Source organism: Hipposideros armiger, unplaced genomic scaffold (assembly GCF_001890085.2).
Source record: "Hipposideros armiger isolate ML-2016 unplaced genomic scaffold, ASM189008v1 scaffold_126, whole genome shotgun sequence".
NCBI lineage: Eukaryota > Metazoa > Chordata > Mammalia > Chiroptera > Hipposideridae > Hipposideros > Hipposideros armiger.
This window is the reverse complement of record NW_017731476.1, coordinates 1,457,197-1,469,180: the sequence shown is the minus strand read 5'-3', so window position 1 is coordinate 1,469,180 and position 11,984 is coordinate 1,457,197. Positions and strand designations below refer to the sequence as shown.

Sequence of the window (11,984 nt, the reverse complement as noted above, 5' to 3'; positions counted from 1 at the left end):
TTCCTTCCTTCCTTCCTTCCTTCCTTCCTTCCTTCCTTCCTTCCTTCCTTCCTTCCTTCCTTCCTCTCTGTCTCTCTCTGTCTCTGTCTCTCTCTCTTTGTCTGAAGCTACGGAGACAAAGGAAAGGGACTTTGAGCATCTGGGGAGGCAAATTGTGGGAAGGTAAATATGTAAAGAAAACTAATGGAAGATAAGGGCTGTTTCAGTGAGATTTGTTATGGAAATCCCCCTGTTGCTGCTTGGGGTTGATAAGAGCCTAGAGTTGTCTGGCTCTAGACAAATAGTCCTGCCCTTCCTGGTAGAGAGGGGGAGGGCGGGAATTTTTCTTGTGTCTGCTGCTTCCCAATTGCCTTCAGCTCAAAATAATCCTTATACCAGAGTAGGATAGTGGGGGCAGCATGCTCTGAACCCCTTCAGAGATATTCCAAGGAAAGAGACTATGGTGACAATCTTATGTGTGTAGAAAGGAATAAAGGTATCACTCTAAGGTGCAAAGAAGGTTGAACCACAGACAGGAAGCAGGAAAACTTCCTCTCAGATTTAGCTCAGAAGCCCGCCCCCAAGAGCTGCCACTCACTGTCACCACTTCTAGATTTACAGTTTGGCAGGGCTTGATTATCTTTGAAGACTGACTCACAGGGGAAGAACAGGAAACAGGCCCGGTGTGACCTCACCACGAACCTGCTGGTGAGATCTGACTTCCTGCTGGAAGAAAAGGTTGTACCTTGACAGTGGCCTTGAACCAGGGGTGTGGTGGTTTGAGTTGTCCTGCTCTCTTAGAATCCTGTAGCTGGCACTCAGACACCGAGGAGGAGGGCACCTTGATAAGAGCATCCCGCAGTCTCCTCCACGTGTCCAGGGCTCAAATGCAGGTGTCCGTAGGTCAGGTCATCACGTGCTTCTGCGACACCAGACTAGTGACCGGGGCAGCCAGAAGTGGGACCACTGCCCGCACTTGAGTGTGAGTTAGGGAAAGGCCCCCTTTCCGCTGGCTGGATGTGAGCTTGGTCCACCCGTACTGCTCACTCCCTGCCTGGGCTCCTTGCTCATGGCTCAGTTTGCATAGCTGGAAGCAGCAACCCTGGAGAGTTGGGAATGGGTGGGTTAGTGAATGTCCAGGAAAGAGAAAGAGCCATTGTGCATTTTCTGATTTTCTGTGAGGTCTATACGTTTGGTATTTTGTGTCTATTTCTTCTACATTGGGGAAAGGAGGGTTCTTTTTTTACTTGAAGTGGCCCCAGCCTGTCACCTGCAGTACAAAACCGGATATGCCAGGAGAGAAGAGCTTAGCTAGAGCTGCCTCGTTCCTTCCCGGACCCTCCATGGCCTCTCTGGGCTTCATGGTTTCCATTCTCAGAAAGCAGGGCATATGTTCCTCAATACCATCTCGATCACATTGAGAAATGGTATGGCATACACTTAAGACCGAAAATCCTTCTCCCTAAATGCGTATGTGTATGTAAAAAAAAAAAAGTAACACGTAACGCGTATTTTTGTTTGGAATCTGAAAATGATCAAGTGGGCTCATAATCAGGTTTGTGTTCAACTGAGCTACAAATATAAGATCACAGAGCAGAAGCGGTTGCATTTTTGTTTTAAGAACAGACGTGCCCCGGGGGTTGCGACTGTCTACAAATGCATGAATAGGTCACTCAGGTAACAAATATTTGTGAGCCCGCTGTGTGCCAGCTGCTGTGCTGTGGTGAACGAAACACACAGTTCTCACTCTCTTGCAGCTTAGGGCCTGGTGGGAAAATACAGAGGGTGCCCAAAAAATGTCTATACATTTTAAGAAAGGAAAAAAAAACTGTGTTAAAATTGTAATACTCAATAATATATACTGATAACAAAAGATGAATACAAGTCATGTGTATACATTTTTTTGGCACCCCAGGTATAGGCACTCAATAGAAAAACAAATACCTATGTGATTACACACCAAGAAAAAGCTGGGAAGGGTAAGAACCCATTTATTTGACTTAGGGGCACCTCGTCATGTGAACGTCTGTCGGCACCGCTGAACTCCCGTGCAGAAATGGAGAGGCAGATGGTTGGCCTGTAAGGCTTGGTCGGGAGTTTCCAGATGAGAAGGGAGGATTAAGGGAAGGGCAAGAACGGTTGGCGGTCCCTGCAAGGATGTCTTCCAGGGATGAACAGTGATGGACCATGGAATATAATGAGCCATATTTAGCTGACTTGGAAGCTGAAACCAGTTCCTCCTGCAGAGTTCAGTTATGTTTTTTAGATTCCACATGTAAGTGAGATCATGTGGTATTTGTCTTTCTCTGGCTTATTTCACGTAACGTAATACCTTCTAGATCCATTCATGTTGTTGCAAATGGCAAGATTTCATTCTTTTTTATGGCCAAATAATATTCCATTGTACACGTATGTATGTACCACATCTTCCTTATCTGTTCATCTATCGATGGGCGCTTAAGTTGCTTCCATATCTTGGCTAATGTAAATAATGCCACAATGAAAAAAAATATATTGTATATATAATTGGTGTTTTGGATTTCTTTGGATAAATACCCAGCATAAGGTAGTTCTGTTTTTAATTGAGGAACCTCTATACTGTTTTCCAGTGTTGGTGGCTGCACCAATTTCCAATCCCACCAACAGTGCACCAGGGTTCCCTTTTCTCAGCATCCTTGCTAACACTTGTTCATTTATTTATGACAGCCATTCTGACAGGTGTGAGGTGATAGCCCATTGTGGTCTTAATTTGCTTTTCGTGAATGATTAGAGATGTTGAGCACCTTTTCATGTAGCTGTTGGCCTTTGTATATCTTCTTCAGATAAATTTCTATTCATGTCCTTTGCCCATTTTTTAATCAGATTGTTTGTTATTTTGGTGTTGTATGAGATCCTTATATATTGTGGATATTAACCTCTTATCGGGTATTGTTGGTGAATATTGTCTCCCATTCAGTAGAGTGTCTTTTTGTTTTGTAGATGGTTTCCTTTGCTGTGCAAAAACTTTTTAATTTGAGGTAGTCCCCTTTGTTTATTATTTTTTTTTGCTTCCCTTGCTTGAGGAGACATATCCAAAAAAATATTGCTAAAAGTAATGGCCACAGAGTTTACTGCCTATATTTTCTCCTACGAATTTTATGGTTTCAGATCTTACATTTAAGTCTTTAATCCATTTTGAGTTTATTCTTATATATGGAGTAAGGAAGTGGTCTAGTTTCTTTTTTTTTTGCATATATCTGTCCAGTTTTCACAACATCATTTATTGAAGAGACTGTCTTTACCCCTTTGTATATTCCTGCCTCCTTTCTCATAGATTAATTGACCATATAGGCATGGGTTTATTTCTGGGCTCTCTATTCTGTTCCATTGATTTTTAAAAAAATTTTATTGGGGAACAGCCATGGTCATTGGTTACACATTGCTTTCATGCTACAATGGCATAGCTGACTCTTTTAGGGAGGACACAGCTCACAGTGGCCCATGTGGGATCGAACCAGCAACCCTGGTGTTACCAGCACCACGCTCTAACCAACTGAGCTAACCGGTCACCCCTGTTCCATTGATCAGTGTGTCTGGTTTTTTTTTTTTTAAGATTTTTTTTATTGGGGAATTGTGGGGTGGGAACAGATAAGTTGCTGTCCTTTTGTTCTTCAGTCTAGTTGTGGAGGATGTTGTTTCATTGACCCAAGTTGGCACCATCATTGTGCTCTTCCCAGGTGAGGCAGATCAGTCGCCGGCTTCTGGATGGCCGCTCACTGCGGCTGCTGGCCACTCACGCTGGCTGCTGGCCACACACGGTAGCCCATGGCAACCCTGCTGCAGCAGGGATTGCAGCCTACGCCGTCGCCAGCGACTCACGGCAGCCCAGCTCCAGGTTGAGCTGTTGTTCAGCATCTTAGCTGTAGAGGGCAGTGTCACTGGCCCTCATATGTGGGATCCGAACCGGGGCCCTCTGGTGTCCCAAGCCAGCTCCTAACCACCGCGCCACTCGGCCTGCCCTCAGTGTGTCTGTTTTTATGCCAGTACCGTGCAGTTTTTATTGCTACAGCTTTAGGTAGCAAGATATTTCCAACTTTACTCTTCTTTCTCAAGATTGCTGTGGCTATTTGGGGTCTTAAGTGATTCCATATAAATTTTAGGATTACTTGTTCTAGTTCTGTGAAAAATGCCATTGGCATTTTGATAGGGATGGCATTGACTCTGTAGATTGCTTTGGGTAGTATGGACGTTTTAATGATGTTAATTCTTCCTATCCACAGCCTTCCATTTATTTGTAGCTTCTCTAATTTCTTTCTTCAATGTCTTATAGTTTTCTGAGTATAGGTCTTTTACCTCCTTGGGTAAATTTATTCTTAGGTATTTTATTCTTTTTGATGCAATTGTAAATGAAATTTTCTTGATTTTTCTTTTTGATTGTTATTAGTGTATAAAAATGCCACTGATTTCTGAATATCAATTTTGTATCCTGCTACTATACTGAATTCATTAATTAGTTCTAATAGTTATTTGGTAGAATCTTTAGGGTTCTCTCTATATAGTATCATGTCATCTGCAAATAATGACAGCTTTAATTCTTGCTTCTGATTTGGATGCCTTTTATTTCTTTTTCTTGTCTGATTATTGTCACTAAGACTTCCAATACTGTGTTGAATAAAAGTGGTAAAAGTGGACATCCTTGTCTTGTATACCTGATCTTAAAGAAAAAGCTTTCAGCCTTTCACCATTGAGTATGATGTTAGCTGTGGGTTTGTCATATATGGCCTTGATTATGTTGAGGTACGTTCCCTCTATCCCTACTTTGCTGAGAGTTTTTATCATAAAAGGATGTTGGATTTTGTCAAATGCTTTTTCTGCATCTCTTGATAGGATCATGATTTTTATCTATTTTGTGTATGTGGTGTGTCACATTAATTGATTTGCAGATATTGAATCAAACTTGCACCCAGAGAATAAATCCCACTTGATCATGTTGTATGACCTTTTTAATGTACTGTTGAATTCAGTTTGCTAATATATTGTTGAGGATTTTTTCATCTATGTTCTTCAGAGATATTGGCTTATAATTTTATTTTTTGTAGTGTCTTTGTCTGGTTTTGACATCAGGGCAATGCTGGCCTCATAAAATGGGTTTAGCAGCCTTCCCTTCTCTTTAGTTTTTTGGAATAATTTGAAAAGGGTAGGTATTAATTATTCTTTGAATGCTTGGTAAAACTTGCCTGTGAAGCCATCTGGTCCAAGAATTTTGTTTGTTGGGAATTTTTTTGATTACTGATTCAATTTCATTGGTATTTATCGGTCCTGTTCAGATTTTCTGTTTCTTCCTGATTGAACCTTGGGAGATTGTATGTTTCTAGGAATTTATCCATTTCTTTCAGGTTGCCCAATTTGTTGGCTTATAATTGTAGTATTTTCTTTCTTTCTTTTTTTTTTTAATGAGAATTGGGGAAGGGAACAGACAAGTTGCTGTCCTTTTGTTCTTCAGTCTAGTTGTGGAGGATGTTGCTTCACTGGCCCAAGTTGGCACCATCATTGCGCTCTTCCTGGGCGAGGCACATCAGTCACCGGCTTCTGGACGGCCGCTCACTGAGGCTGCTGGCCGCTCACACTGGCTGCTGGCCGCTCATGCTGGCTGCTGGCTACATACAGTAGCCCATGGCAACCCACTGCCACAGGGGCTGCAGCCTACGCCGTCGCCAGCGACTCACAGCAGCCCAGCTCCAGGTTGAGCTGTTGTTCACCATCTTAGCTGTGGAGGGCAGTGTCACTGGCCCTCATATGTGGGATCCAAACCGGGGCCCTCTGGCATCCCAAGCCAGTTCTTAACCATCGCGCCACTCGGCCGGCCCTGAAGTATTTTCTTTTAATCCTTTGTATTTCTGTGGTGTCAGTTGTTGCTTCTCCTCTTTCATTTCTAATTTTATTTATTTGGGTCCTCTTTCTTTTTTTTTCTTGATGTGTCTGTCCAAAGGTTTATCAATTTGTTTTATCTTTTCAAAGAACCAGCTCTAGGTTTTGTTGATCTTTTCTATTATTATTTTTTAGACTCTATTTTGTTTGTTTCTGATCTTTATTATTTCCTTCCTTCTACCCACTTTGGGCTTTGTTTGTTCTTTTTCTAGTTCCTTTAAGTGTAAGTTTAGATTGTTTGAGAGTTTTCTTGTTTCTTAAAATAGGCCCATATTGTTCTGAATTTTCCTCTTAAAACTGTTTTGGCTGTGAATCATAGATTTTTGGGTCATTGTAGTTTCATTTTCACTTGTCTCAAGGTATCTTTTGATTTCTTTCTTTTTTTAAAAAGATTTTGTTGGGGAATTGGGGAAGGGGAACAGCCAAGTTGTTGTCCTTCAGTCTTAGTTGTGGAGGGTGCAGCTAGCTCAGCTCCAAGTCCAGTCGCCACCTGGTCGGTCGCCTGTCAGCAGCTCTCGGATGCTCAACGCAAGTTTCCATGTTCAATCTTAGTTGCAGGGGAGGCGGAGGTGGGCGTAGCCCACCATCCCATGCAGAGTTGAACCAGCAACCTTGTTGTCAGGAGCACGTGCTCTCACCAGCTGAGCCCTCCTGCCACCTGTTGGCAGCTCAGTGGAAGCTCAGCTCGGGCGCAGCTCGCTGGCCCATGTAGGAATTGAACTGGTGATGCTGTTGTTCAGAGCTCACGCTCTTAACCAACTGAGCCACCGGCCAGCCCCTCTTTTGATTTCTTTCTTGATCTTGTTGTTCACTCATTTATTGTATAATAGTAGCATATTATTTAGCCTCCAAGTGTTTTTCAGTTTTCTTCTTGTAACTGATTTCTAGTTTCATACCATTGTGACTGGAGAAGATGCTGATAGGATGTCCGTCTTCTTAAATTTAATGAGACTTATATTGTGGCCCAACATGTCGTCTATCCTGGAAAATGTTTCATGTGCACTTGAAAAGAATGTATATTCATTGCTTTTGGGTGAAATGTTCTAGAAATATCAATTAAATCCACCTGGCCTAATGTGTCTTTTTTGTTGTTTTTTAAAGATTTTACTGGGGAATTGGGGAATGGGAACAGTGTTGGGGAATTGGGGAAGAGGAATAGCCAAGTTGTTGTCCTTCAATCTTAGTTGTGGAAGGCTCAGCTAAGCTCAGCTCCAAGTCCAGTCGCCATCTGGCCACCCGTTGGCAGCTCACAGTCGCTCAGCTCAAGGTGCCGTGTCCAATCTTAGTTGCGGGTGGGTAGCCTACCATCCCATATGGGAGTTGAACCAGCATCCTTGTTGTTAGGAGCACGTGCTCTCACCAGCTGAGCCATCCTACCACTTGTTGGCAGCTCATTGGCAGCTCAGCTCAGGAATTGAACTGGCAACCCTGTTGCTCAGAGCTCGTGCTCTTAACCAACTGAGCCACTCGGCCGGCCCCCTTTAACATTTCTTGTAATACTGGTTTGGTGGTGATGAACTTTTTTAGCTTTTTCTTGTCTGGGAAGCTCTGTATCTGTTCATTGATTCTAAATGATAGCCTTGCTGGGTAGAGTCATCTTGGCTGTAGGTTGTTGCTTTTCATCCCTTCAAATATTTCCTGCCAATCCCTTCTGTTGAGAAGTCAGCTGACAGTCTTATGGGAGCTCCCTTGTACAAAACTAATTGCTTTTCCCTTGCTACTTTTAAGATTCTCTCTTTGTCTTTAACCTTTGGCATTTTAATTATGATGTGTCTTGGTGTGAGCCTCTTTGGGTTCATCCTGTTTGGGACTCTCTGTGCTTCCTGGGCTTGTATGTCTATTTCCTCACCAGGTTAGGGAAGTTGCAGGTGGGCAAGAACACACCTGCTTACAATACCCGTGTTCAGAGTTGACATACCGTATTTGCCGGCGTATAAGACGACTGGGCGTATAAGACGACCCCCTAACATTTCCACTCAAAATACAGAATTTGTTATATACTCGCCGTATAAGACTACCCCCTCTTCCGCACACCTTCCACACACCAAATAAAAGGTAAAACAATATCAGATTTGATTTCAACATTTTAATTTATATTCAAATGCTTATGACATGCAGGAAAACTGTCACAAGACTGTATGTAATCAAACATATACATAAAACAATGCAAGTTTATTACCGGTAAACATACCGGTAATTCACTAAAGAAAACACACTCTGTAGACTGGTACCGTAGATTTTGCGAGTGTGGTAAAATCGCATAACAGCAAAATCGCATAACAGCCGAGCATACACCCAGCAGCGCTGCTGATGCCTGAACGGTATGTGGAATGAAGTGGGCGGGCATCGGGAGGCCACTATGGCACGGGGCAAGCACTATGGGCAGTCTATCTGAAGTGTACCTGGCGTATAAGCGACCCCCCCACTTGGAGGCATATTTTTCAGGGCCAAAAAATCGTCTTATACGCCGGCAAATACGGTAATCAAGAAGGTTTTACAGAAGAGGTGGCATTCAAGATGAGCCTTGAGGGATGGGATGAATTTGATGAGAGGGAAAGCAAACTGAAGCTGAAAGGGAAATATAAGCAAAGTGTGGATACAGGAGAATAGCAGCCCTTCTTTAAGAAAGGGAAGACTTTGACTTTGACGAGAAGTGATTTTCAGTGACTTTTTCACCCCAACTTATCCTGCTTGTCTTTGCTCCACATGGCGCCTGCTCAGGGGACACCAGTGGGTGAGAGCTGGTTGGAATGACTCAAACTCCATCCTGACCGTGGGGCCTTGGCTCTGTGTTGGTGGAGATTCTCAGTTCTCCTCCACGTAGACTCTCCTGTGGTCAGGTTACACTTCCTCACCGCGTGGTGGTCTCAGCACCATCAGGTTGCTTATCTGGTGGCTGAGGGCTCCCGAGGATGCAAACGCAGAAGCTGCTAGGTCGTCTGGGCCCAGATGGGCCCAGCATCATGTTATTTGCATTCCAGGAGTTAAAATATTTCAAAGAACCAGTGCAGCTGGTTCAGCGTGGGAGGGGGCGGCACCAGATTGTGAACCTTGGGAGGTGGGGTTTGTTCTGGGGCCATCTTGGGAGACCAGCTACCATGGAGGACATCCCTGCACTTAGGATTCCTACCCCCAGGCCTCAGCATGCGGTTTGTGGTGAAAAGTGGGTCATGTTAGAAGAAAAATAAATAGACAGTTGTATAGGCTTCAAATGTCAGCCTAAAGAGTTTAAACTTCTAAAGCATAAATGTGTTATATGTTAGGTGATGGTACCGTGGGATTGGGGTGGGGAAGGGGCGAGGTATTTTTTTTCATTGGCCTCTTTCCAGATTTCCCCTGCGTGTCTTACTGTCCAGAATTGAATCATACCGCCACCCCTTGCTGCAAAGGAGCCTGGGAACGTGAGAATTTGTTAAAGGAGATTAGGATCACTCTTACAGTCAATCATGATTCAATCTCTTGGAAGCAGCCATTGCAACCTGGATGGGGTGTGAAGGAGAAGGGTGCAGTGGGACTGGGTAGGCTCTAGACAGAGGCTGCCACCAGCAATGAAAGCATGGAAGGATGTCACTTTAGTTCAGATGAGACAGATTTAGGGCCTGGACCAGGGCAGAAACAGCAGGGAGAGGAAAATAGGCCAGTTGTGAAAATGAATACAGACGTGGTGTGGACAGACCATGGCAGTTCATGACTGTTTTCATGAGACAAAAGGGGGAAGAGAAAGAAACAGAGAGGGAAGTCAAAGATGATGACACCTTTTCCCGCTTAATTGGATGGCGACACAGTTAACTGAGGACACAGAGGAGAAGTAAGAGTGGAGAAAGATGTTGACTTTGGTCTTACGTGTTTGCAGAGCACAGTGGGGCCAGGTGAAGACACTGGGAGTTATTAGCACAGAGCTGTGGTCAGAACCACGCTGTCAAACGATGCCTCTGCTTGTGCAAGGTCCGAAAGCGCGAGTATCTCCAGCTACTTATGGGGAGGCTCCTTCTGAGCAGAGGGGTTGGTGGGCAGTAGACCCAGGGGACAATGTTCACTGGCTGTAGACATACGCATGTTGAAACTTTGATACCGGGCATGTATCCTATCCAAGAAGGGAAAAGTAAGTTTACGATTGAGTTGAACAAAGGGAGAATGAATGCTACAGGAAAAAGGAGGGCGTGGGAATGATTCCATTCGGAGGACAGGATGAAAAGAGAAAAGGGGGATTAAAGAGTCAGTAGGGAATCTTGTAAATCTACACAAAAGCACAACTTTCCATGAAGAATGAGCGGCTGCAGAGGTGGAGGAGACCGGGGGAGAGGTGGAAAAAAAAGTCCCAGGTGTTTAGTGAAGCTTCCAGTGTTGACCCTAGAAAGTGTGTGAGCATGGAAATGAAATACAGTGAGATTCACAGAAATGTGGTGACACGGGGAAGAACAAGGCAGCTCGAGAAAGCATTGGGGCAGAGAAATGACACTTCTCGGCAACAGGAGACTGATCAGATTTTTAAAATGGTTTATTCCACTACTCCTTGCTTTTTAGCTGGTGTTTGACCTGCCATCGGAGCGCCAAACCAAGAAGCGTTAGGTCATACATGAACCTGTACAAGGGCACACACCAGTCATTCCTACAACATCCTGCATCACCACGGGACCGGTAGTTGTTGTGGTAAAAATATGTTGTGCATTCGTCTTTCCCACGAAATCTCTTCTAGCCACAGAATTAACCAGAAACAAGAGACACACACCCCTCCCCTCCCTTTTCTCAGCAACAGAAAGACAGTCTGTGATACACGAGAAAGAAGAACGTAGCAAAATGAAGTTCGAAATACTGAAACAGGCTAGAAGATATGTAATGGTTTCTTTGCAAGCCAGCAGCTGACTGAACCTGATGTTGCAATTTGGATAACAGGACACCCCCTATTCAGTGAACAAGGCTGTGTGATAAGATGGAGCCAAAAAGCCCGAGGAGTTTGGATTATTCACTTGTAATTCCTGTTTCCCTTCCTTTTGCTACATGTCCTTTTCCTATGGACAGACTGTGAAACTGCCCATGAGGCCAACCCACATACTAGGTGGGCCAGCCAAGAAGCATTACCCACCTATGATGACGGCAGTTGGCAGCCAGCACTTTTGCAAATGTGAGTCTGGATGGGGGAGTGCGGGATGGAGAACCGGGGGCGCTCCTCAAAAGCCTTGGCCTCAGGAGTTCAACATTTCCATCCTGGCACTCCCACTTTCTTTCAACAGTTACTGAGTATACATGTCCATACTAATGTATTCAGTGAAATACTTTCAGCTGCTAATACCAGAATACCCAACTAAAATTGGCCTTTATAATGAGGACATTTCAGATATAATTTCACAAAGTGTTCTGAGGTAGGAGGTCCCAGGGTTGGGGCGGCAACTCAACAATGTCATGAAGGCCCCTGACCTTAACATCTTTCTGCTCTGACCTCTTCAGCATATTGACTTTTATCCTTAGCGCTGCCCTCAAGGTCACAAAATGGTTGCCACAGCTCCAGGCATCACCTCTCTCCATGACAGTGTCCAAAGTTTCTTCCTAGCTCTCTGTTTTGTTATCGGAGAGGAAAATCTTTCCCAGAAGCCTTTGGCACACACTTCCATTCAAGTCCTATGACCCCAAATTGGGTCCCAGCTGCAAGCAAGGTTGGCAAGCTGAATATTTTGCATTTTCAGTCTCTATGGTGGAAAAAAGGAGTTGGGAATGACTGTTGGGGAGGCAACCAAACATCTATGGCCAGTAACAATAATGAGGATAAAAAGTAACAATAGCAGCGAATATTAACTGAGTCATAGGCACTGTTCTAAGGGATTAACGTGTGTTACCTTGGTTCACTATTATGAGACTGGGATTCTTGCTGTCCTCATTTTACAGGCAAGTAAACAGGCTCAAAGAGTTTTAAAAAACTTGCCACGGTTATGCAATTAGAAGGCCCACTCTCAGCTTTTTGGAGACCAAGGTCAATGAGGTAGTCCTTGACCTCAAAAGACCCTAACTGTTCAGAGGAAGGCCCAGTCAGGGAAAGAAATCGCTGCAACACAATGAAGTAAGTGCTGATTGATGAGTAACAGGGCGTGAGTTAGCCCGAAACT

General features: G+C 44.1%; 1 long non-coding RNA gene across 1 annotated transcript in view; it reads left to right on the top strand.

Annotated features, from left to right (window-relative positions):
- The window catches only part of LOC109385848 (uncharacterized), a 23,766-nt gene extending 12,483 nt beyond the window's left edge, over window positions 1-11,283 (top strand). Inside the window, exon 3 of the long non-coding RNA XR_002124691.1 lies at window positions 10,411-11,283. This is a non-coding gene — a long non-coding RNA (uncharacterized LOC109385848). The remainder of the gene's footprint in view (window positions 1-10,410) is intronic.
- The last annotated feature ends 701 nt before the right edge of the window (window positions 11,284-11,984 follow it).